This window comes from Sarcophilus harrisii, chromosome 4 (assembly GCF_902635505.1).
Source record: "Sarcophilus harrisii chromosome 4, mSarHar1.11, whole genome shotgun sequence".
Lineage (NCBI taxonomy): Eukaryota > Metazoa > Chordata > Mammalia > Dasyuromorphia > Dasyuridae > Sarcophilus > Sarcophilus harrisii.
Genome location: NC_045429.1, coordinates 94,657,432 through 94,679,734, shown reverse-complemented (window position 1 = coordinate 94,679,734; position 22,303 = coordinate 94,657,432). Strand labels below are relative to the sequence as shown.

The 22,303-nt window shown below is 40.1% G+C and overlaps 1 protein-coding gene across 7 annotated transcripts in view; it reads right to left on the bottom strand.

Moving 5' to 3' along the window:
- The window catches only part of NAV1 (neuron navigator 1), a 352,671-nt gene that overhangs the window by 286,932 nt on the left and 43,436 nt on the right, over positions 1-22,303 (bottom strand). The gene's annotated exons all lie outside the window — the stretch shown is intronic.

Genomic DNA, 22,303 nt, shown 5'->3' with positions numbered 1-22,303 from the left:
TAAGGCTATTTTTATCTTTGTCTCTCTATTTTCAGAGCCTAGCACAGAGTCTTACATGTGGTAACTCATTAATAAACGCTCCCTTGATTAGATTAGATCTTGGATGTTACTTCTGACTCAAGGGGTCTGTTTTTGTTTTTTGTTTTGTTTTGTTTTGTTTTTTGTTTCAATCTTAAGAATTTCTCAATTTGAAAACTCAGGTTTTTCCCTCTTACCATTCACTCTTGACCTGGGGAGTCTGGAGTCTGGGCTGCTTGGCAAAGAACCAGGAGCTTTGCTGTCCCTATCTGGAGCAGATCTTTTATCCTAGATGACTCAGGAACAAAAGAATAGGCTGAAACTAGGATTCAATAATCAGAGTCCCTGAAATTTCCCAAGCATCCCTGCCTACTTGCCAATTTGTGTGTGAGAGAGACTGAGCATTGGGGACAGTTTCCTGTGGCCTTCATATGATATTGTAAAAGGCAGGGGTCCTGCCTGCTTCCTGGGATATCAGTAGGAAATCTGATAGGGCGGCTCTCATCAAAACAGCAGAAAACCCTGGGTTCCCCAAACCAAACATCCTGTCTCCTGATATCACTTTGATAGTCATCCACTATCCCCCTCCCCCCCCAGCTGGCTGCCCAGCTGCCTAAGTGACCCATTCTATGCCTCTGTTTACCCTGTTGGAAATAACAAGATGAATATCTGAAAAGTATACACACAGAATTTTTTTTTTGGAGAGCCTCCAAGCACATTTCAGTTAATCTCCCAACAACACAAGAAGACCAGGGAGAGGAGGGTTTATCTAGCTCTTAGAAATCCAGAAACATGGAGACTCAGATAAGTAAGTGATACAAAGTCAGTCATAGGCTTTGGATCTGAATCCAAGAGTCTTCGCTTCTTCAATCAGAAATTGGTTTTTTGTTTGTTTTACAAGTGATCCCAGTTTGGGAGGAATCATTTAGATGGGTCTGAACTAGGAGCATCCATAGGATGCAATGATTATTTCTAATGTTGCTTTAATGTAAAGGGCATTGGCTAAATCTAAGTCACTGGAATTGATAAGAGCCTTCAAAATCACCTGAGCCATGGGCAGGAGCATTGAGTATAGCAAAAAGAATAGTGGGATTTGGGGTCAGAGAAGCAGGGTCAGAATTCTGGTTTTGTTATTGACTGTATGACAATGAGCATCTTGACTTTAACCTTGGACTTCCCATCTCTGGGTCGCATTTGAAAGAATCTCCAACGTCTTTCCCAGTTTTGAACTCTGTGTGGCTGCTTTTCTCATTCACTTATTTCTATCAATAATCGTTCAGAGTTGGGAATCAAAGACAAAAGCATTGGAGCAGGAGCCTGGAAGCCTATGGCCTCTTGATGGTTTCATAAGTGATTAGCTGTGAGAACTAGGATAAAATTAGCTGGACTTCAGTTTCTTCTTCTAGAAAATAAGAGTTGGAATGGATTGTCTTGAAGGTACCATCTACTGCTAACACGGTTATTTTGTGAAATGGTGAAGTGGAGATCATAATCCCTCTCCTTCCTGCCTCAAAAGATTGCTTTGACACTCCAGTGATGGGATGTTTTGCAAAATGTTGAGTACTGTACAAAAAGCACTTTTTATTATTAGTCCAGAGAAGATAGGTTGCTTCCCAAACATTCTCATTCATTTCCATAAATGAATGGGAGTAAAATTACCAAAATGAAAATGAAAAAGCCATAACAATACAAAACAAAACATTAAGAAGGGCAGTCACCTTCTTCCTCCCTGGGTGCTCCCTTATAAGATAAAAAAACTCCCTGTTTGGGAAGAGGCTGGACTTGGACTTGAGCACAAATCCAGCTTCACATTCACTAGATATATGACCCTAGACAAATCATTTAATCTGTATCTGCCTCAGTTTCCTCAACTGTAAAAGGCAGGGGGTTATAATAGTATCCACCTCTCGAGGTTATTCTGAGGATCAAATATTTGGTGAATTTGTAATGAGAAAAATGATTATTTCTTATATTAAGATGCCAATTCTTAAAACTGAGGAGACCCCAGTTTTTCCCCTGTGTTCTTCCTTTGCCCATTCTCCAAAAAATAGGGCTGATAGAAGACAGGATTAGTATTCTTCTCATTCTGGATATTGCTATATCCAACTAACTTGGCTATAGATTCTTTGTCGAAATTGTCCAAGGCTGGGAGTGATCTGAGATACTCCATGATGTCACTCTTGGGTCCTCATTGGATTGAGCTCACTTCTCTTTGTAAAGTTCATCTCTTGTTAATTGTTAACTAATTAAAGTCGATTGCCACTTTCAGGAGTACCAGCTCTTCCAATGGCATATAAGTCATGAGTCCACTACCATGAGAGTTTTTGGCATTTGAAGTGCCACTGACCTTTATTTAAAATGCTGGCATTGTTAATAAGATGATTAAATTACCCAGAAATTATGTCTTTTGAACTTTTTAAACATCACATAAAGCACTTAGCTTTATGTGCCTAGCACACAGTAGATACTATGTAAATGCTAGCGTTATTACTACTATTATTTGATCATGACTGGTGGTCAGTCCTACGTGGTGAACAGCTAGGTCAAGAAATACTACATTATTTGATGAGAGTCACCTACCTAGTGAAACTTTTGACAGAATTTAACTTCAGGCCCTTCTTACAGTCCACGGTATTTCTCATCAGACCTTAACTCCATTTCACATTTATCAAAAGCCTACTTTGTACAAGATATTTTGCTAAATACTAGGGAGAGGTATTAAGATTAAAACAAACAAAAAACCTCCTACAAATCCCAACCCTTAAGGAGTTTACAAATAATGGGGGTGGGGTGGGCATATACACAAATAATTAATATACAAAGGACAGTTAGGTGACTCATTGGAGAGAGTTTTAGGCTTGAAGCCAGGAAGATCTGAGTTCAAATACAGCCTTAGACATTTACTAGCCTGAGTAAGATACTTCTATTTTCTTCAGTTTCCTTAACAAGGAGATTATGATGGCATGTTGTGAGGATCAAATGAAATAATGTGCAAAGTTCTTAGTATAGTGTCTGATATAAAAGAACATACATTTTAGCTATTATTTATAATAATATATTTATTTAATAATATTTATAATAACTAGCATTTGTATAGTACTTTTCAAATATTATCCCCTTCTCAACAGTTCTAGGAGGTGGGTGCTATTATGATCCCCATTTTACAGATGAAGAAACTGAGACAGATGGAAGACTTGCTTAGGGCCATACCAGCTAATGAACATATATAATTAATTTGAATTCAGGTCTTCCTGTGTCCTTGTCCAATCACTCAGATGCCTCCTATACACTGATGAACTATCACAGACTTTCTTTACCTGCTCCAAAGAGACTGGCTCTTTAAGAGAACCCCGAAAGAACTGAGGAGGGCCTTCACCAGGTAGAGACTGAAAGGGAGGGAGGCTGGGCAGGAAGAAAAGGACGAAAGCCAAGTCTGCCAAATGCAGTCACTTTGCCTCCAGAAGTTCAAAGGCTGCTAGTTTGGAAAGGGTTAATGCCAACCTCCTCCTCGTCTCTCCCCACAGGTGACCTCTTGAAAAAAGCCCTTCAGCAGGGTCTTTGAGATAATGGGAGCAAAAGAGATAACGAGCTTTCTGTTTTAATTGTAGATGGGGAACAGAGCAGACTTGTTGAAGAGCTCAATTAGCACAGCTGGGGCACAGTGGCCTGCCTGCCCTTGCTCTTGTCCCCCCTCTCTCACTGGCAAAACGATCCCAGCCATTATGCCAGCCCTGGGTGAGCCTGGCACAGGGAGGGCCAGTACAGAGAGCTCTCAGGAGCAGGAAGCATAGGAAATTCAATCGTTCAGTGACAGAAGTTGAAGGCCATGCAATGAGAAGAGAGGCTGGATAAAGCCATTGTGACTAGCCTGTCTCACACAGACAGCCCTGAAGAGAATAGGATGATCTCTATGTAGAGAGAGCCCGCAGCCTCTTGCAGGATACGATCTTTCTGGGTGCAGCTTTTAGGGCTGGGACACTGGAAAAGGAGGTTGCCCTATAGACTCACTCATCCCACTCTGCCCCAAAGAATCCTATCAAAAGGAGCTCTTGGTGCCAAAAAGTTGAATGATTCTGCAATCATCCTTTATAAGCAAGAGGCCATTCAATTGTAAATTTCTGATTTTGTACTTCACACCTTGTTCTTTCTTTGATGGGACAGAACAGCTTTTCCCCACAACTTCAGTACTAGGGGGGCTCAAAGTCTAGGAAACATCTGTTTAGCTTGAAAGAGGATCCTGGGAATTATCTTAGAAACCATCTAATCTAAAGCTCTCATATTCAAATGAGGGAACTGAGGAAAAGAGAAGTCTGTAGATTCGCAGATCTACAGTAAGAGTTTCAGATAGATTTCAGGAGTTCCATACACTTGGATGGAGGGCAATTTTCTATTTTTAATTTTAGCATAATTGTTTGCCTTTGCAATTTTACATATTTAATTTATTTAAAAACATTATTTAAGAAGAGAGGCATAGGATCACCAGATTAGAAAGAAAAAATGGAAAGGAAAAAAAAAGGAAGGAAGGGAGTGAATAAATATTTATTAAGCACCTAGTATGTACCAGGCACTCTGCTAAGTACATTGCAAATATTATTTTATTTGATCCTCACAATACTACTGGGAAACAGGTGCTATAATGGTCCTTGTTTTACACTGAACTTTAACCTTTCTCCTTTCTGATACCTAATACAGGGGAAAGGGTGCAAGTTCTGGCTCACAAAAGTCTGGGTTGGAATCAAAGGAACAAAGGGTCTGGGTTTGAATCTCAGCTCTGCTACATCTTATCACTTGGACCTCTCTGGCCCTCACCTATAAAATGCAGTTGGATTAGCCCTCTAAAGCTCCTATGAAAACTATTGGTTTAATTTATTACTTATATGACCTCTCTCTACCTCATTTTCCTCATCTGTAAAATGGGGTAATAGGGATAATTCTGGCTGCATCTCCTTCCCAGTAACAGTGAAGAAAGTAGTTAGCCTTAAGTTGTTAAGATTGTTATGATAAGTTAATATGATCTGTTATTCATGACCGTGTGAGGAAGTGAGGCAGAGCCAGGACTTAGCCAGATGTTTGGAACAGAAAGAAATGGAGCATCTTCAAACAGTCACCGACTGGAAAGCATTCAAAAGAGAAAGGAACATTAATGGCAAAGATGGGATCTTGATGTGGGAGTAGACTATGGAGGCTGGAACTCTGAAGCTAAGAAGCCTGTGTGGTTTTCCTTCCCCCATAACCAGAAGTTCCCAGGGACTAATGGGGTCAGAGAGCAGCTAGGATGCCCTCTCTTTATCTTCCTCCCAGGAAACCCTAGAAAACCATAGCAGGGGCCAATTGAGGGGAGTGGAGGACAAGAAAAGAAATATGAGTGGCTTAGAACTCGGCTGTGAAAAATGTCCCCTCAGGGTGAGCGACCCCAGCCTGGACTGGCTGAACTTTGCCCATCAGAGGGAAATGACTGAACTAGTGGGTCCCTGACCTTTAAAGGGGAGGAGGGGTGCCTATAGCTTTGTCCATCATCCTGAGCTTTCATAGGCTTTGAGGAAAAAAAAAAGAAATTAGAAACATGTCCCATCTTTTCCCCTCAGCCTGAAAACCAGCTTCCTGAATATAGTTCAGTTCATCTCTGGAAGAGACTTTCTGGATGAACTCCTGGGTTCCAACCATGATAGGCCATCATACTTGTGTGTTTTCTTGAATAAATCTGAATTCACTTTGCAACAGAGATAAATAAACTGCTAAGGAAACCTTTATTTTCCCGCTGGGTTGGGAGGATGTGGTTAGAAAAGAATTAGGGCAGGGATGCTGCTGCCTTCTTTTGGGGGAGCGCAATAATTACAGCAGAGGCAAAGTGAATACTTCCTGTCATTGTCAGCCTTATTTCCAATATTCTAAAAAAGTTTATTTAATGGGAGAAGAGAAGACTGGATTGTATTCTGGAAACTGTGCAGCACTTCAAATGATTCATTCATTCACTCACAAGATTAACTACCTATTATGCCGGGTACTGGGTAAAGGCAGAGCTAAATTCTGCTCCTGATCTCCAGAAGCTTGCATCCATGGGGCTGGGGCTGGGAGGACACAGCATTTAAATGGACATATAACTGGAGTATAAGCTGAGAAGAGAGAAGGGGAGGCTTCCTGTAGGAGGTAACTAGTCCTGAGCTTTGAAGGAGGCTAAGGGTTCTAGGACTGCTAGGGAGCACAGCGGATAGAGTTCTGGGCTTGTACAACATGCTCCCTGCAGGTTGGCTTGCTCCTGGGATTGTCCAATGCTGGCTATATCTCTAGAAAAATGCAATGACCAATATCTGTCCTAGAATCCCAAGGGACACTCTAGAGTAAGGGTGCAAGGATTCTTAACCTTTATGTGTCATAGATCCCTACTCAGATACATAGGATTACAAAAGAAAACAATTATTGAATTTAGGTATCAATTTTTAAAAAATGCAAATAATGCTTGCTTGCATTTTGTTTTCTTTCTCAATTTTTTCCCTTTTTGATCTGATTTTTCTTGTACAGCATGAAAATTTTGGAAATATGTATATAAGAATTGTACATGTTTAACATACATTGGATTACTTGCCATCTAGGGTAGGGGCTGGGGGGAAGGATGGGAGAATAAAAAATTTGGAACACAAAGTTTTGCGAGAGTGAATGCTGAAAGCTATCTATGCATATGTTTTGAAAGTAAAAAGCTTTATAAAATGCAAATAAGTTCAGATTGAAAATAATCTGAGCAGTGTTATGGTGCCTTATTTTCAGACCCTAGATCCAGTAATGGCCACAGACTTACCAGTCTCCTAAGACATCTTGGATACCTACAGCTAAATTGGTCCTGGGCTTTACTGTGGTTTTCCTCAAAGCTCTCACATCTAGAGACAACCACAGGAGAAACTTGCTGGCTGTGTGGTTGGAGAAGATAATTCTGGCTTATATTATTACTAATATTATTATTATTTTTTTTTGCTGAGGCAATTGGGATTAAGTGACTTGCTCAGGGTCACACAGCCAGGAAGTTTTAAGTGTCTGAGAACAGATTTTGAACTCGAGTTGGTGCTCTATCCACTTCACCACGTAGCTTCTCCCTGGCCTATATTATTAACAAGCACCATTATAGAGAGATCATGGATAAGGAAATGGCAGATTTAGGAAAGGAACTAACGTACTGAAGGACCGCACACAAGTCGCTCTCAGGTAATAAGTACCCACCTCAAAAGTCTGCTCACCTTCCCTTCTTCCTCCCTTTCCCTCCTCCTTCTTTCCCTCCCCCTCCCTCCTTCTCTCTCTCCCTCCCTCTCCTCCCTCTCCTTCCATCATACCCTTATCCACAGATACTCTGCTTTGATGGTTGAAACCTCCTAAGATATTTTGGAATTTATCAGCAAGATTTCTTTCTTAAGGATCATGCCTTATTAAATCCAAATCACTCAGTTTCTCATTCCCTAATTCCACCAGACATCATGTTGCTTTATTCTAGATTGTCCAAATATCTCAATTCCCCCAGTTTCCTCTTTAATATGATATGCTGGGGGTGGGGATAGGAGTGAATAAGCATTTATATAGCACCTACTACATGCCAGGAATAGTACTGAGTGCTTTATAAATATTATCTCATTTGACCTTCACAACAACCTGGGAGATAGGTACTATTATGATCTCTATAGTCAAAGAAACCAAAGTAGGCAAAAGTTAAGGGTTATACTGCTAGTAAGTATCTGAAGATAAATTTGAACTTGGGCCTTCCTGATTTTAAGCCTAGTGCTCTATCTACAGTACTATCTCAATCCAGTTAAGGACAACATGAGTTTAGAGCATAAACTTGTTTGTAAAATCTTACAGAGGAGGCTGGCAGAAAAATAAGGGCAGTATGACCTCAAAAAAAAAAATAATGAGAAGCAGTAGAGAAAAGAACAAGTTTAAAGAGAGCTTGAGAAAAGACCCAATTAAATAATGTCATCCTGAGCACAAGGATGAAAACCGACAGAAGAAAAATAGAAAAGATCAATAAATATTTTTATAACAAAATATTTTTACCAACAAGGACAGGGAAGTCACAATTTTTCTAATGGACTGCAAGAGCAGGTGTGAATTCCCTATTTTTGGGAGGGCATCATTATCCTCCCAGTCACCCAGGTTCTCAAGCCTAGAGTTATTTCTTGACTTTTTCCTCTCCTTCAACCTGTATTTCTAATAAACTGTCAAGTCTTATTGATTCTACTCTCTCACATCTGTCTTCTCTTCTCTGCTCCCACAGTCACCATTCTGGTTCAGGCCCTCATCACCTCTTCTTTGACTATTGCAATAGCTTCCTAATTGGTTTTCCTGCCTCCAGTCTTTCCTACCTTCAATCCATCCACGGAATAGCTGCAGAACTGATATCCACAAAGCATGCTCTGACTGTGTCACTCCCCCAAGGAGAGTAACTACAAACTTCTCTATTTGGCATTTAAAGACTTTTGCCAGCCAGTTCAGTCTAACTCTCCATGTACTCAACATTCTCTAATCCCGTCTCCAATTCAGTCACACGGGGCTTCTCAACATTTTCTATATGTCAGTGTTCTCTCTTATCTCCATGACTGTGCGTGAATGGAATTCTCTCTCTCCTGCCCTGTGTTGTATATGATTCTTGACTTCCTTTAGGGCTCAGCTTTAGTGCCACACACTACATAAAGCCTATATAGATTGCCTTTTCCTACCAGCTGCCAGCGCCCACCCCCAAATACAATGTAAATATATATTTTTCATTTTGACTATCTGCTCCTACTCCCAACCTCCATGGAAACTAAAGTCCTACCAAAGACAGGGACTGTTTTATCCTTGTCTTGGAATCCTCAAAGTCTGGTGCTTAATGAAGTTTTGTTTAATGAATGAATGAATAAAATGGCACTAAAGGAAAAAAGAATAGTTAGATTTGACTAAATACAGAGGAGGTCTGGGCTGGTCACAATATTATCCCTATCTTTGACCTCTTTTGGAATATATGTGTAGTAGTTGTAAAGGGTATTTTATATCAAAATTTTTTATTTGTTGTTGTTCAGTCATTTTCTCAAGTCATATCCTACTTTCCATGACTCCATTTGTGCATTTCTTGGTAAAGTTACTAGAGTGGTTTGCTATTTTTTCTCCAGATCATTTTATAGATGAGGAAACTGGCGCAAGCCTAAGTGGTGTTTCTAGGTTGCATACTTACTAAATGTCTGAGACCAGATTTGAACTCAGAAAAAGGTATCTTCCTAACTCCAGATTTGGCACTCTATCTACTTCTGTCCCTTTGGCTGAAATTTAGAATAATTTTTCCCTACTCTTGTTATAATCAAATAATTCAAGTCTGAAGCAACCTTGGGGTTTTCCTTGGGCAGCCTTGGTGATGGTTGTCCAGAAGTATCTGTCTTTCCCTAACTGAACTCTGAGTCCAAATTAAATGCTTTTCTCACTACCCATGGCCTTAACTTCTATAGGGCTCAGTTTTCCTTTCTATCAAATGAGGGAATTGGATTACATGATTTCTTACAGGTCTGAGGAAAGGCAGACTAGATGTGTCTGTGTTCCCACTGATGACTACAATCTGATTTACTACATTTTCCATAGAGACAATCCTTGCCCTCAGGGAGCCAACATTTTAAAAGGGAAGATAACACCCATAGAGGAGTGGTGGCTAGGAGGGTTTGTTTTGGTCTGGGATGTCTTAGGAATGGTGAGGGAAACAAGGGTTTGCCCTTTCCAGATGCAATGGCAGTATGAGTTTTCTGAAGAAAAACTAAAAAGGGCAGTAGTGGGTTAGGATTAGGGAATATGGTTGGGGTAATAGCAAGAAGAAGACTTAACTGACGTAAACTGAAGTTAATAGAACCAAGAAAATAGCACACATAATTATTTGAATGATGTAAATGGAAAAAACAATGAAACAATGGAAACCAGATGCTATGAAATTATGGTGACCAATCTTGAACCCAAGGAAGATATAAGAAAGTACCACCTTTGGAGTTATAGGGAATTGTAGATATGGACACTGTTGCATATATGTCAGATATTTTCAAGGTTTTGCTTAGTTTTGCTAAAGTCTTTCCCCCTTTTATTGTTAAGTAGTCAGTATCCTTATTCCAATTCCCACTCACTTTCCCTGGAGACAGGTCTCTAGAGGGTAGACTCCATCTTCCCCTCATGGTTCTAGGGATATCCCTGAAGAGCTGGAATTATCTTCAAAATTATTGGCTAGATCCTTTATTCTAACACTATCATTCATTCATTCCCCAGTCATTAGCACCTCAGTATCATTTAACTATTTAGTATCTATTAGCTTTACTCATATGACCCTACAAAACAGGTCTGTGCCACCCCAGTCATCAAGTTGAGTGGGGTCCAGCTTAAAAATGCTTCCAGAAAGCATTTGCCCCAGCATGTTTACTTATGAATGTGGTCTAGACATTGGAAAAAGTTTCTCCTTTTTCAATGATTCTATAGCTAAAGACCCAAGAAGGAAGCCTCTTTTGAGCTTCTCCAATAATTGCTACAAAAGCTATCTGAATGATTTAAGTATCAAGATGCTCTGCAAAAGTTCAATGCTAAATGAAATGAGCAGAACCGGGAGATCATTATATACCTCAACAACGACACTGTATGAGGATGTATTTTGATGGAAGTGGATATCTTTGACAAAGAGAAGATCTAACTCAGTTTCAATTGATCAATGATGGACAGAAGCAGCTACACCCAAAGAAAGAACACTGGGAAATGAATGTAAACTGCTTGTATTTTGGTTCTTCTTCCCGTGTTATTTTTACCTTCTAAATCCAATTCTTCCTGTGCAACAAGAGAACTGTTCGGTTCTACATACATATATTGTATCTAGGATATATTGTGACATATTTAACATTTATAGGACTGCCTGCCATCTGGGGGAAGGGTTGGAGGGAGGGAGGGGAAAAGTCAGAACAGAAGTGAGTGCAAGGGATGATGTTGTAAAAAATTACCCAGGCATGGGTTCTGTCAATAAAAAGTTATAACTATGAGAAAAAAAATAACTGAATTCAAGCCCTGGCTTGGTGATTTCTTCGGAGTAAATTATAGATAGGATCATTTAATTTCTCTAAGCCTCAGTTCCCTCAAGTGTAAAAATAGAAATAATAAAACTTAACATCATTTAAAGGTTGTATTGAGATAAACACTATTCAAATGTGAGCTGTTATGGCACTTGGAATAGGATATCTTATATTGTCTATGGACTATCTTCCCAATAGGATTATAAGGGATCATATCTTCCTGGAATAGTAAAAACTCAATACTCAATATGTATTTATTGATAGTCGGTGGCTAAACTGCAAGAAAACCCCCAGAGTTTTCACCATTATTTGGGAAGATTTCATGACAGAGGCATTGAATTAGGAGCCAGAAGCCCTATGGTGAAATTCACTTCCTAATTCTACCTCAATAGTGGTGGAAGTTTGGGTAAATCAAATCCTATTAATCTAATCCTTGATTACTTCACCTGTAAATGAATGTTGGGCTAGAAAATCTTTAAGATACTTTCCAGCTCTGAATCTTTGAATATGAAACCAGAGTTGGGTGCTGCCTCTTGTAGAGCCCTAACTAACCAGACAACTCCCCTCTTAAACACGATAGTCACTGATCTCACCTATTCTTCAGGGTTTCTACCAGAGCCTCACAGACCCTAGTGCCCATCAGGAGAAAATTTCTTCTCTTTCCTTTTTTCCACCTCTGGTAGGATATAAAGCTGGAAGAGATCTCAGAGACCTTCTAATACAGATTTTAGTTCTTTTTCTACTATGTCACCCTCCCAGTTCATTAGATTAAGAAAAGCAGGAACGGCGCAGTTCAGGGTAGAAGGGATAGGGAGCTTCTAAGAAACTCGGGAGAAGTGCAGCTTCGTTGCCTAGGCAACAAACATCCTGGGTCAGTGTCAGAGCAAAGGCAACTGCTGGGCAATCATGAAGAACAGGAGCTGTAATTAAGCCTGATGTTCAGGCAAAAGAGTTCTAGGTCACTCACAAGGACTCAATTCTGTTTAGAATGAGGTATCAATGATAGGACTTTTTGGTGGGAATATTGGCTTCTAGAGGAATTGGCCTCTGTCTCTGAAAAAGAGGCCTGAGAACAAAATGGGATGAATCCATTTGAGCATTGGTAGTCAGTGGGATGTCATCTGAATTTAGGGGAGAGCAGGAAAGAAGAATAGAGATTGCTATATACTGTCTTTTACCTAAAATCTGCCCCTATCAAAATCTTCTTGACATAGTCTGGGCAAAAATGCAGTGTATCTGGAAAAAATTTTCAGGGATTGAAGACAATTATATTTGTTTCAAAAAGTAAAAATGTAGACAATATTTTCATAGGTTATTGGGCACATTGGCCTTTAGGTATGTCAAACTCTTAACAAAGGTTACCAACAAGCCTTCTAAGCCTTACCCTCAAATACTGTATACAGACAACTGCCCAGCTAGATGAATAAAGGTCATTAGGTCCTAATGAAGAGGTAGACCATTACCTCTGGTAAGTATATGCCAGAATGTTTAGTGGAAAGAGGATTAGTATTGAATATGTGAGTTCAACTCCTTTCAGGAAACATACATCAAGAAGCTTCCATGTCTAAAAAACTACTAGAAATCATTCACCACTTTAACAAAGTTGCAGGATACAAAATAAATCCACATAAATCATCGGCATTTTTATGTTATCAACAAAGTCCAGCAGTAAGTGATACAAAGAGAAATTCCATTTAAAATAACTGTAGATAATATAAAATATTGGAGTCTAAGAAGCTTTTATGTGCAGTCACTACATTAGTGGCTGTATCTTAGGATACAGAAATGTAAAATGAGAGAGAATAATAATAATGATAATAATAAAGATGATTGTTTAGTAGTATGAGTAGGAGTAGTAATAGTACTTCATTGTTCTTTAGGACTATAAGGGATATAGAGCACTTTACCTACAACAACCCCTAGAGGAGATAACACAAGCTATTATCTCTATTTGACAGATGAAGAAATATGCTCAAAGGGGTCAGTTCAATTGAATAAACAGGTATTGAGTGTCTACTCTTTTTGCAAGGCACTGGACTTGCTTAGGATCATGCAGCCCTCTTTGGGCAGAAGAAAATTGGAAGCAAAACAGATGCCCATCGTTTGGGAAAACAATATGTAACATGAGTATTAGTGGAATGTTATGTCACTGAAAGAAATTCTAAATATGAAGAATTCAGAGAAACCTAAAAGGGCCTTTATGAAGTGATGCAGAGTGAAGAAGAAAGAGCCAAGAGAACAACAGCGTAGAAGAATAGAAAAGACACTGACTCTGGAGTTGAAGAACCTGTGTGTAAATTCTGTCTCTGATACTACCTATGCGATGTTGGGTAACTCATTAAAGTCTTTGAATTTCATCTCCTCATCTATAAAAATGAACAAGTTGGACTAGATCTCTTCCAGCTCTAAGCGCATGACCCTATAATCCATGGAAATATACATTGACTATAATAATAGTAAATGAAAAAAATTATCACTAAAACAGTTAAACTCTGATGGAAGATCAAGAGCAATCTCAGTGATGGAGAACTGATGATGAAACTCCATTTTCTCCTTTCAAGTGACTTGTAAAAACTACTGCTATGACAAATGTTACATATTGTCAGCCCTCAACAGGCTACTGTGAGAAAAGCTTTGTTTATCTGGTTTTCTTTGTTACCAGCAAGGTTTCAGTAATAGGAGTAGTGGAGGTAGTTAAAGAAAAATGACTATGGGGGAAAAAGCAAAAATGAAATAAAATTTGTTAAAAACAAAAGCAAAAAAATTGTTGAAAATAGAAGTAGGGAGAGCTAATTTTTAGGCATGAGGGAAACAAAGGGAAAATGGGGGACAAATAGCAAGTCTATTTTTGTGCAAGACACTGAACAAATAAAGTGAATGAAGGGAAGTAATGGAAAACCAGGCTAGAGAAGTGGGTTGGAGCCACATTATTTCAGTGTCTGGATATAGGTTTTGTTTATCAAGAACTTCTCAGTCTTTTAATTTGGTAGAAAGGTGTTTCTCCATACATGGAACAGGAGTCCCTGGCATAGACTTCATTTAGGTCAGTGGATCTTGCCTAGGGAAGGAAGTAACCTGTTTTATTCCACCTGTTCTCATTTCATTGTTTCCTTTCTTTTTCTTTTTCAGGTCAACCTAACCAGGGCATCTCAAGAAATTGGTCACACAATGCTGAAACAAAACTCACTCCTGCCCACCCCCCAACACACACACACACACACACACACACACACACACACACACACAATTGGCTTTCTCGGGCACCTTTTAAGTTCAGGTGAATCTGTAGATCCCAGTTCAAATTCAGTTTTAGATACTTAGTTACATGACTCTTCAGGTCACTTAAACCTCTGTCTACTTTTGTTTTCTCATCTGTAAAATGGAGAGAATAGCACCTACTTCCCAGGGTTCTTGTACCACTATTTGTAAAGTGGTGTTCAAACATTAAAATGCTATATAAATTCTATTAATTAAGAAGGAAAGAACAATGAAATAGAAGAGAAAGGTATTAGAAACTTCAAAATATAGTAATACACAACCATTTTTGTCCTAAGACATATAATATTTATAATTCTCCTCTCTCTTTCCAGGTAACAATTCATCCAACATAATGTGATATCAGGAGAAAGCATTAGATTTCTGTTTCAGTGTCTACCTGTTTGGAACTTGGTAAGTCACTAAACCTTTTTGGATGTCAGTTTATTCACTTGTAAAATAAACATGTTATATTCAGTCCCATAGGTGTAGGGAATAAAAAGAGAAATATAAAGTAGTTTCTCCCCTCAGAGAATTTGTATTCTACTGGGTGTGAGAAATATATCTAGATTAGTAAAAATAAAATACATACAAAGCAAATCTGAACTGATTTCAGGACTACTAATGAACACAAACTAAGTCAGAAAAGTTCTCATATATGGAAAGAACATTGAAGGAAGTTAGAATCCCAAGAGATGGAGGTGAGGGGAAAAAGCATTCGAGGTATGGGTATCACCCAGACAAAATCTTGAAGGAAGGAGATGTCACATATGTCAGTTTGTCTAGAACTCAGAGTGTGGGGGAGGAAGTAATATGAAATCATCTGGAAAGAAAGATTTAGGTGATCTCTAACATCCCTTATAGCTTTAGTCCATTTTAATCCATTCACCTTGTTCTCTCCTGCCATTTCTAGATTCTTGCTTCCACACCATCATGCACAATATGTCACCTTTCCAAAATATAGAAATCTCAGTTTGTCTTATGAGCGCCACCACAACCAAACCACTATTTAAAGACTCACAGCTCTGAGAACCATTACAGATGTCATAGGATAGGAAAGGGGGGAGGGATAGAAGGTTAGAGATGAAGGAAGTCAGTTTATTGATCTTTATACCCCAAACCAGAGGCTCTCAAACTTTCCTGCCTTTATTCCACCATCTTGGCTCCATCTCCCTCAAACTTTCCCCAAAACATCCTGGAATGAAAAACTCAGTCCAGCAATGGATTGTGAGGTAATGAGTCTCCTGAGACTGCAACCATTTATCTACTCAGAGGCTAGATGACCGATTTGTCAAGGATGCTGAAGTCAGGAATCTTGTTTTAGATGAGAGACTGAACTTGATGACCTCAAATGATAAAATCTTTTGGGTTCCCTATTTCTGTCTAGTTACTTGCAGGTGTATGTGCTGGTAATGGACCCACAATACATCTTTAAATTTAATCTGCAGAATTGACATCATCTCTATCACTTTCCCAAGTCTAGTAACCAACAAAATAATAAATCAAGCTTTGATTCATAAGTGTTTCAAAAGTCAAAAATTATTTATTAAGTGCTTCCTATGTGTCAGGCATTGTGCTAAGTGCACTGGGGACACAAATAAGGGGGGGAAGAGAAAGACAGTCTCTGCCCTCAAGGAGCTTACAATCTAATAGGGGAAGACAACTCACAAAAAGAAGCTCAAAAACTTTTGCTAGGGAGAAGGGATGTTGGCAAGAGGTGAGGGACAGGGGAGGAAGATGGTGGTGAAGAAACCAAGCAGTCTAAAATGAATGGGAAATGTGTCTGCCTGGCAGATTGCCCATGCTGAGTAATGGAGGAGTTTATCTCCACTCTTCAATCAGAGAGGCAGAAGATACTGAGGAGGTGTGAATAACAAGGTTGACTGGACTTTGCAAGATGATAAAATTTCCCAGAGATGAGTTACTGGAACCATGGTGGGAGAAGCCAAGGAAGTCGAAAACGAGAGCAGACAAGTGGGAACTAAGATGTCTGGGTGTTTGCCGATTTTCAAGGTGGAAATGATCACACTAAAAGTTTACTAATCAATCGAGGTGGTTGGAGCTGAACCTGACATTTCATCTTCTGCCTTTGGGTTTAGCATGAGCAGTCCCTCACGTGTAGAATCTTGTCCTCACAAAGCCTTAGGAAGTCCTTGCCTTCCTCCTCAGCACCTAGGCAGGTGAATGTGAAAGAATGAAGGTGATATTTCTTTGGAAGAGGCTATTCTCTACAAAATTGCAACATTCAGGTGTGACAGCATTGGAGGAGTTAACACTGTGCTTGGGAACCCTGCAGCTGCTGTGCATTTGGGAAACGAGGCAGCCAGCCCATCTCTTGCTGGAACAAAGCCAGTGAACACTGGCTTTTCCTCTCTGTCCAAGGAAGCTGCTTGTCACACAGCTCAGCACTGCCCCCAGGCGCCACAATGCTTCATGAAAAGGGAGCATAAAAGAGGGGTCCCTCCTTCCCTTTCCCCTCACTTCCAGGCTGGATGCCTGGCCTCCTGTTGGCTCAGTGCACATCACACCTCCTAGATGTGTTGGAACCGGGCGGAAACATGCTTCTCCCTCGGGTGCCCCTGCTAACAGGAAATGGATGGGAGGACTGGGGAGCTGAGAAGACCTCACCCTCAGCAGCTGTCCTGGCTCCCTGCCACAAACCCTGGCCTTTCAGCCTGACTTTTGTCACCAGGGATTTTCATTCAAACCCAAGGACCTCAGGATCCCCAGACACGTGTGTTCAGTCACGCTGTCCAATGTGGCCGGACTTCAGGACACAAACACTCACTCTGGTGTCGTGACAGACACTTCAGGGTTACACAAGCCTGCCTAGGATTAAGAGAAAAGCTCACCCTGGGCAATCTGCCAGGCAGACACAAGTTTACATTTGGGAGGATGATGTGGCTTGCTTCATATATGCAGATGCTATGGCGCCACAGAAACACAATGGAAGAAATTTCTTGATCTTTCTACCCCAACCTCTCCACTGACCTCCAATTCTAAATTTCCAGCTGCCTTTCAGGCATCCTGAACTGGATGACCAGTAGATATCTGAAATTCAGCACATCCAAAATGGAACTCTATTTTTCTCCCACCTAAACCCTCTTGGCTTCTTACCTTCCCCCTTTCTGTTGAGAACAACATCCATCTTCCAATCCCTCAAACTCAAGGCTTATTCTCAACTCTCACCCTTCATAGTAAACTTGCCGCCAAGGTCGAGCACTCTCACCTTTGCAACATCTGTCAAATATAGCCCTTTCTCTACTTTGATACTGCCCTACTCTACTTTAGGTCCTCATCTCCTTATGTCTAGACTACAGCTGCTGGTGGGTCTGCTTGTTTCAAGACTTTCCCCCATCTAATCCATTCTCCATTTAGCCACTAAAGTGATTTTTTAAAATTGCAGATCTGACCATATTACCCTCTCCCCCCAATTCAATAAATTCTAGCAGCTCCCCATTGTCTCCAAGATCAAATATAAAACCTTCAGTTTGACATTTAAAGTCTCTTGTAACCTAGCCCCCTTCCAACTTTTCCAGTTTTTATGCCTTACTCCTTGACATGTACCCTTTTAATCCGGAGACACTGATCTCTTAGCTGTTGCACAAACAACACATTCTACCTCAGGGCATTTTCTTTGACTGTCCTTGGATCCTGAAACACACTCCTTCCTCATCTCTGCCTATTGCCTTTTTGACTTCCTTTAAGTGTCTACTAAAATTCCATCTTCCTCAGGATGCCTAACCCAACTTCTTTCCATTCGGATCCTCCCCTCTCTAACTTCCTATTAATTCTATATAGCTTGTTTATAGATTTATCATCTCTTCCATTGGACTGTGGGTTCCTCTATAGCAGGGATTATCTTTTGCTTCTTTTTATATCCCCAGTACTTAATACAGTGTCTGGCACATATTTAGTACTTAATAAATATTGATTGATTAATTGACCTAGCATGCCCAGACAATTATGAAAGCCTTGAAGTATCCTACACTTAAGTATACACACATATGTAACACATGTATGAATAATAATAGGTCATTTTCCATAAGATTTACTAAACACTTTTCCTCGTAACAATTCTGAGGAATAGGGAATGTCAATATGATTATCTCATTTTAAGGATAAGGAAACTGAGGCTTCTGAGAGAGGAAAATGATTTGTTCATAAAATGAATGGCCACCCAAGAACTCAGGACGGCAGAGAATAGCTTCTCTGTAAGTTAACCTGGTATCTCTCAACATCATGGAGAACAGAATCAACATTTGCCTGATGTTAACATCTCGGGGATGCTCTTGAGGACACTGCCAAGAGGAAGCATAAAGGAAAGCATCTGAACTGCCTTAATCCCACATCTTTATATATTCCCTAAGCTTGTTCTCCAGCTTCCATTGCTTCAGAAATCTCGGCCACCTGGATGCTCACATGGTCACCCAGCAGTAAAAAGTTTTTGCTTTCCACCAGAGAGGGTCAGAAACCTAGTCAGAAAGGCTAGGAGTAGGGAGCTTCCATTACTTCTTCTTTGTTCCCCATCCCCATGAAATACTCTTACCTCTTTTATGAATATGAGGTATAATCCAAAGACCACTAGTCCAAAGGCCAAGGGGTTTCAAGCCTTATATTCACTAGTTTACTAGCTATGTGACCTTAGGTCTCAACCTCTCTGACTGGTTTTTCATTTGAAAAATTAACAATAGCTATTCCCACCCCGTTCCCTAGGGCTGTTGTGAGGATAAAACAAGAATATGGGTATGAAAACAACTTTCTGAATTCTAAAGTTCTGCACAAATATAAGGAATTGGTTTTGTTTATCCTTCCTTTTAACATAGTTAATTGTTCATTTAATGTATATCCTGAATGTTTGGTCTGCTGCTTTCCACCATAAACTGGTAGGTGACGTGGGATGAGGCAGCGAGGAAAGCTGCTATTGGACTCACTTGGCAGAACAGAATCCTACAGAAGAGCAGATAAGGGTGAAAATCATGATGGTATGTGGCTGATTAGTGCAGCTGGATAATGGCTTGGTGTTTAATGAGGTCAAGGTTTCAAATTTGGTTCACATCTGGGCACATGGGCTCTTCTTGATCTCAAGTCAAGAACAAATACCTCAATCATATGACCAGCCCACTAAAAAGGAGACACACACACACACATACACACATACACAGAGAGATAGAGACAGACACACACACACACACACACACACACACACACACACACACATACACAGACAGAGACCATGATCACCAGGTGAACTGGGTGTGAGAGAATGTAGAAAGGTCAGCACAATCCCATTATTCTGCAGTTTAAAGGCCACAGTACATAAAGGAAAATGCAGAGGTAGATTAACCCAACTCAGTAAATGAACATCAGGCAAAACTGAAGATCAATGTCAAATTTGAGAAGTCAAGAGATTTGGCTGTGCACTCTAGGTCAATGGTTTTCACTGGACGGGCTTCAGTTTTTACATTTGTAATACCAGCCCATACCTTTAGTGCTTGAAGGCTTACAGAGTTCATTCTCTACCATAACATGATAAGATAGTACCCTAGAAAGATTTACAGCTTCAAGGGACCTTAGAGGTTACTCATTTTATAAATGGGGAAATTGAGGCCCGTAGGATCAAAATAACTTGCTTTTCTACTGTACCATATTACCTCACATAGCATAGTGCAAGAATTGTTCTCTTCACTTTTCAGACAAGGAAACTGAGATCCCCAAGAGGGGCTATTTGTTTTTAGCAATTCAAACCTGGATTCAAACCTGGGTCACAGGTTCATATTCACTGGTGATCAGGACTTTAAAAACCACCTAATACACCCCCTTTCTGACTCTCAAGTTTAGTCCTCTTTTCACATCTTGATCATTTGAAACATCAAATCAACAAGCTTTTATTAAGGGTTTACAAAGTTCTATGCACTGTGCTAAGATCTCTCAAGAAACTTACATTCTAATGGAGAAGACAACATAGGAAAGGAAACTGAAAAAGGAAGAGGGGAAGGAAGTTACCCATGGTAGAGAAAGAAGTAAGAAAGTCAGGAAAGAAAGGAAGGAGTGAACAGAAACAGGATCTTTCCTTAAATTGGAAGCTCCAAGAACTGATCAATCAGAAGAAAACTCTGAAGAAACAGAGGGATATGACTATGGTGCCAGAAGACCTCTGGAGTCAGTGCAATGGGGTTCAAATCTCACTTCAGTTACTTGTTATGTGAATAACCTGGGGGAATCATTTAATGTCTTTAAGCCTGAGTTTCCTTGTCTGCAAAATGAAGAGAGCAAACTAGACCATGGGTCCCTTTCAGCTCTAAATCTATAATCCTATGACTAGATGGTCTTTTAAGACCCATACCAACTTTCTAGTAGGGGGTGAGGAGGCAGGGTTCAATTTTACTTCTATATTCAGCTGTCTTAGACAAATCAATGAACAGAATACAGTAAGTAGTTAACAATCCAATTAAATGAGATTTTGCTATTTCCCCCTTCCCTACAAAATGGGGCTGAATTGGCTCACTGAGAAATCCCTGGGTGAGTAGAGAAAGTTGGAGTCAGGCAACAGCAGAAGCCCCGTTCCCTTATCAGGGTCAGATGTGAGTGAAATGTGAAGAGGTGATGTTTGTCCTGGTCCATCTGTGCGTGACTTTTAGGAGGAGATCCTTTCACTTCCTTGTGATATGGCTATCTCTATAGATCAGGGCCCCTCTGTCTGAACCACCCATGCCTGTAGGCCTGCTGACAACTTGATCAGAAAAACAGATAATCCCCCTGAACCAACATTGGTTCTTGTAGTCCAAACAGAGTGGGAGTTGGTTGCTCAGCTTTTCCCCTGTGATTGATGGATTTCCCATGTCTTATCAAGCAGGAAGGGGAAAGGGTGTGGGGAGGGTGTGATATGATTTCCAACCATCTGTCTATGTCATCCAGCTCAAGATCTTAATCAAAGTGAACAGAAATGGACTTATCCCCTTAGTCCTAGTATTGACTGGAGGCTTGATAGTATTCTCTGACCCAGATCCCAAAGACTAATAATGATCACTGACATTTAAATATCAAGAATCAGAATCTAAGAATTTCAGAGAGGAAAAAGAACTCAGCAGCATCCTCATTTAACTAATGACCAAAAAATGTTTGTCCAGACCAGTACAATGGACAAGGGGTTACTTAGTTTTTGTCAGATGTCCTCTGTGTATAGAGAATTCGTGATCTTCTCAGGTAGCCCTAGTTGCGAGGTAGTTTCTCCTGACATCAAGCTTCAATTTACCTCTTTGCAACTTTTGCTTATTGTTTTTAATTCTGTCCTCTGGGAACAGAGAATGAATCTAATCCCTCTTCCTTGTTCCTAGACCCATTATCCCTGAGTCTTCTCTTCTCCAATCTAAACATTCTCATTTCATTACATGGTATGGGCTTTGAGGTCTTTTATTTTCCTGGTTGCTCTTTTTGGACCATTTGCCAATTTAGCAGTGTCCTTCATAAAACATGGCACACAGGTATCAACATAACATCTCAGGTGGGGTATGACCAGCAGAGAAGACTTAGTACCTCCTTAGGAAGAGAAGCTGTGCTTTACACACATAATGTCATCTGAACTTCCCAACAACCTTGTGAGGTAAGTATTATAGGCATTATTTTGCCCTTCATTGATTGGGGAACTGGGATTTGGAAGAATTAATTGACTTGTCTGTAGTTAAATAGCTTTATTATTCAGTCATTTCGGCCACATCCAATTCTTCTTGGCAAAGACAATGGGGTAGTTTGCCATTTCCTTTTCTAGTTCATTTTCCAAATGAGGAACTGAGGCAAACAGGGTGTCTGAGGCCAGATCTGAAATCAGAAAGCTGAGTTTTCCTGACATCAGGTCTGGCATTCTATCCACTGCCCTATCTAGCCTCCCCATCACACAGCTAGTAAATGTCAGAGGAGGGAATTTTAATGGCCAAGTGTAGAACTCTATCCAATATACCAAACTCTCTCATGTTTTGTTGAGGTGGCTTCAC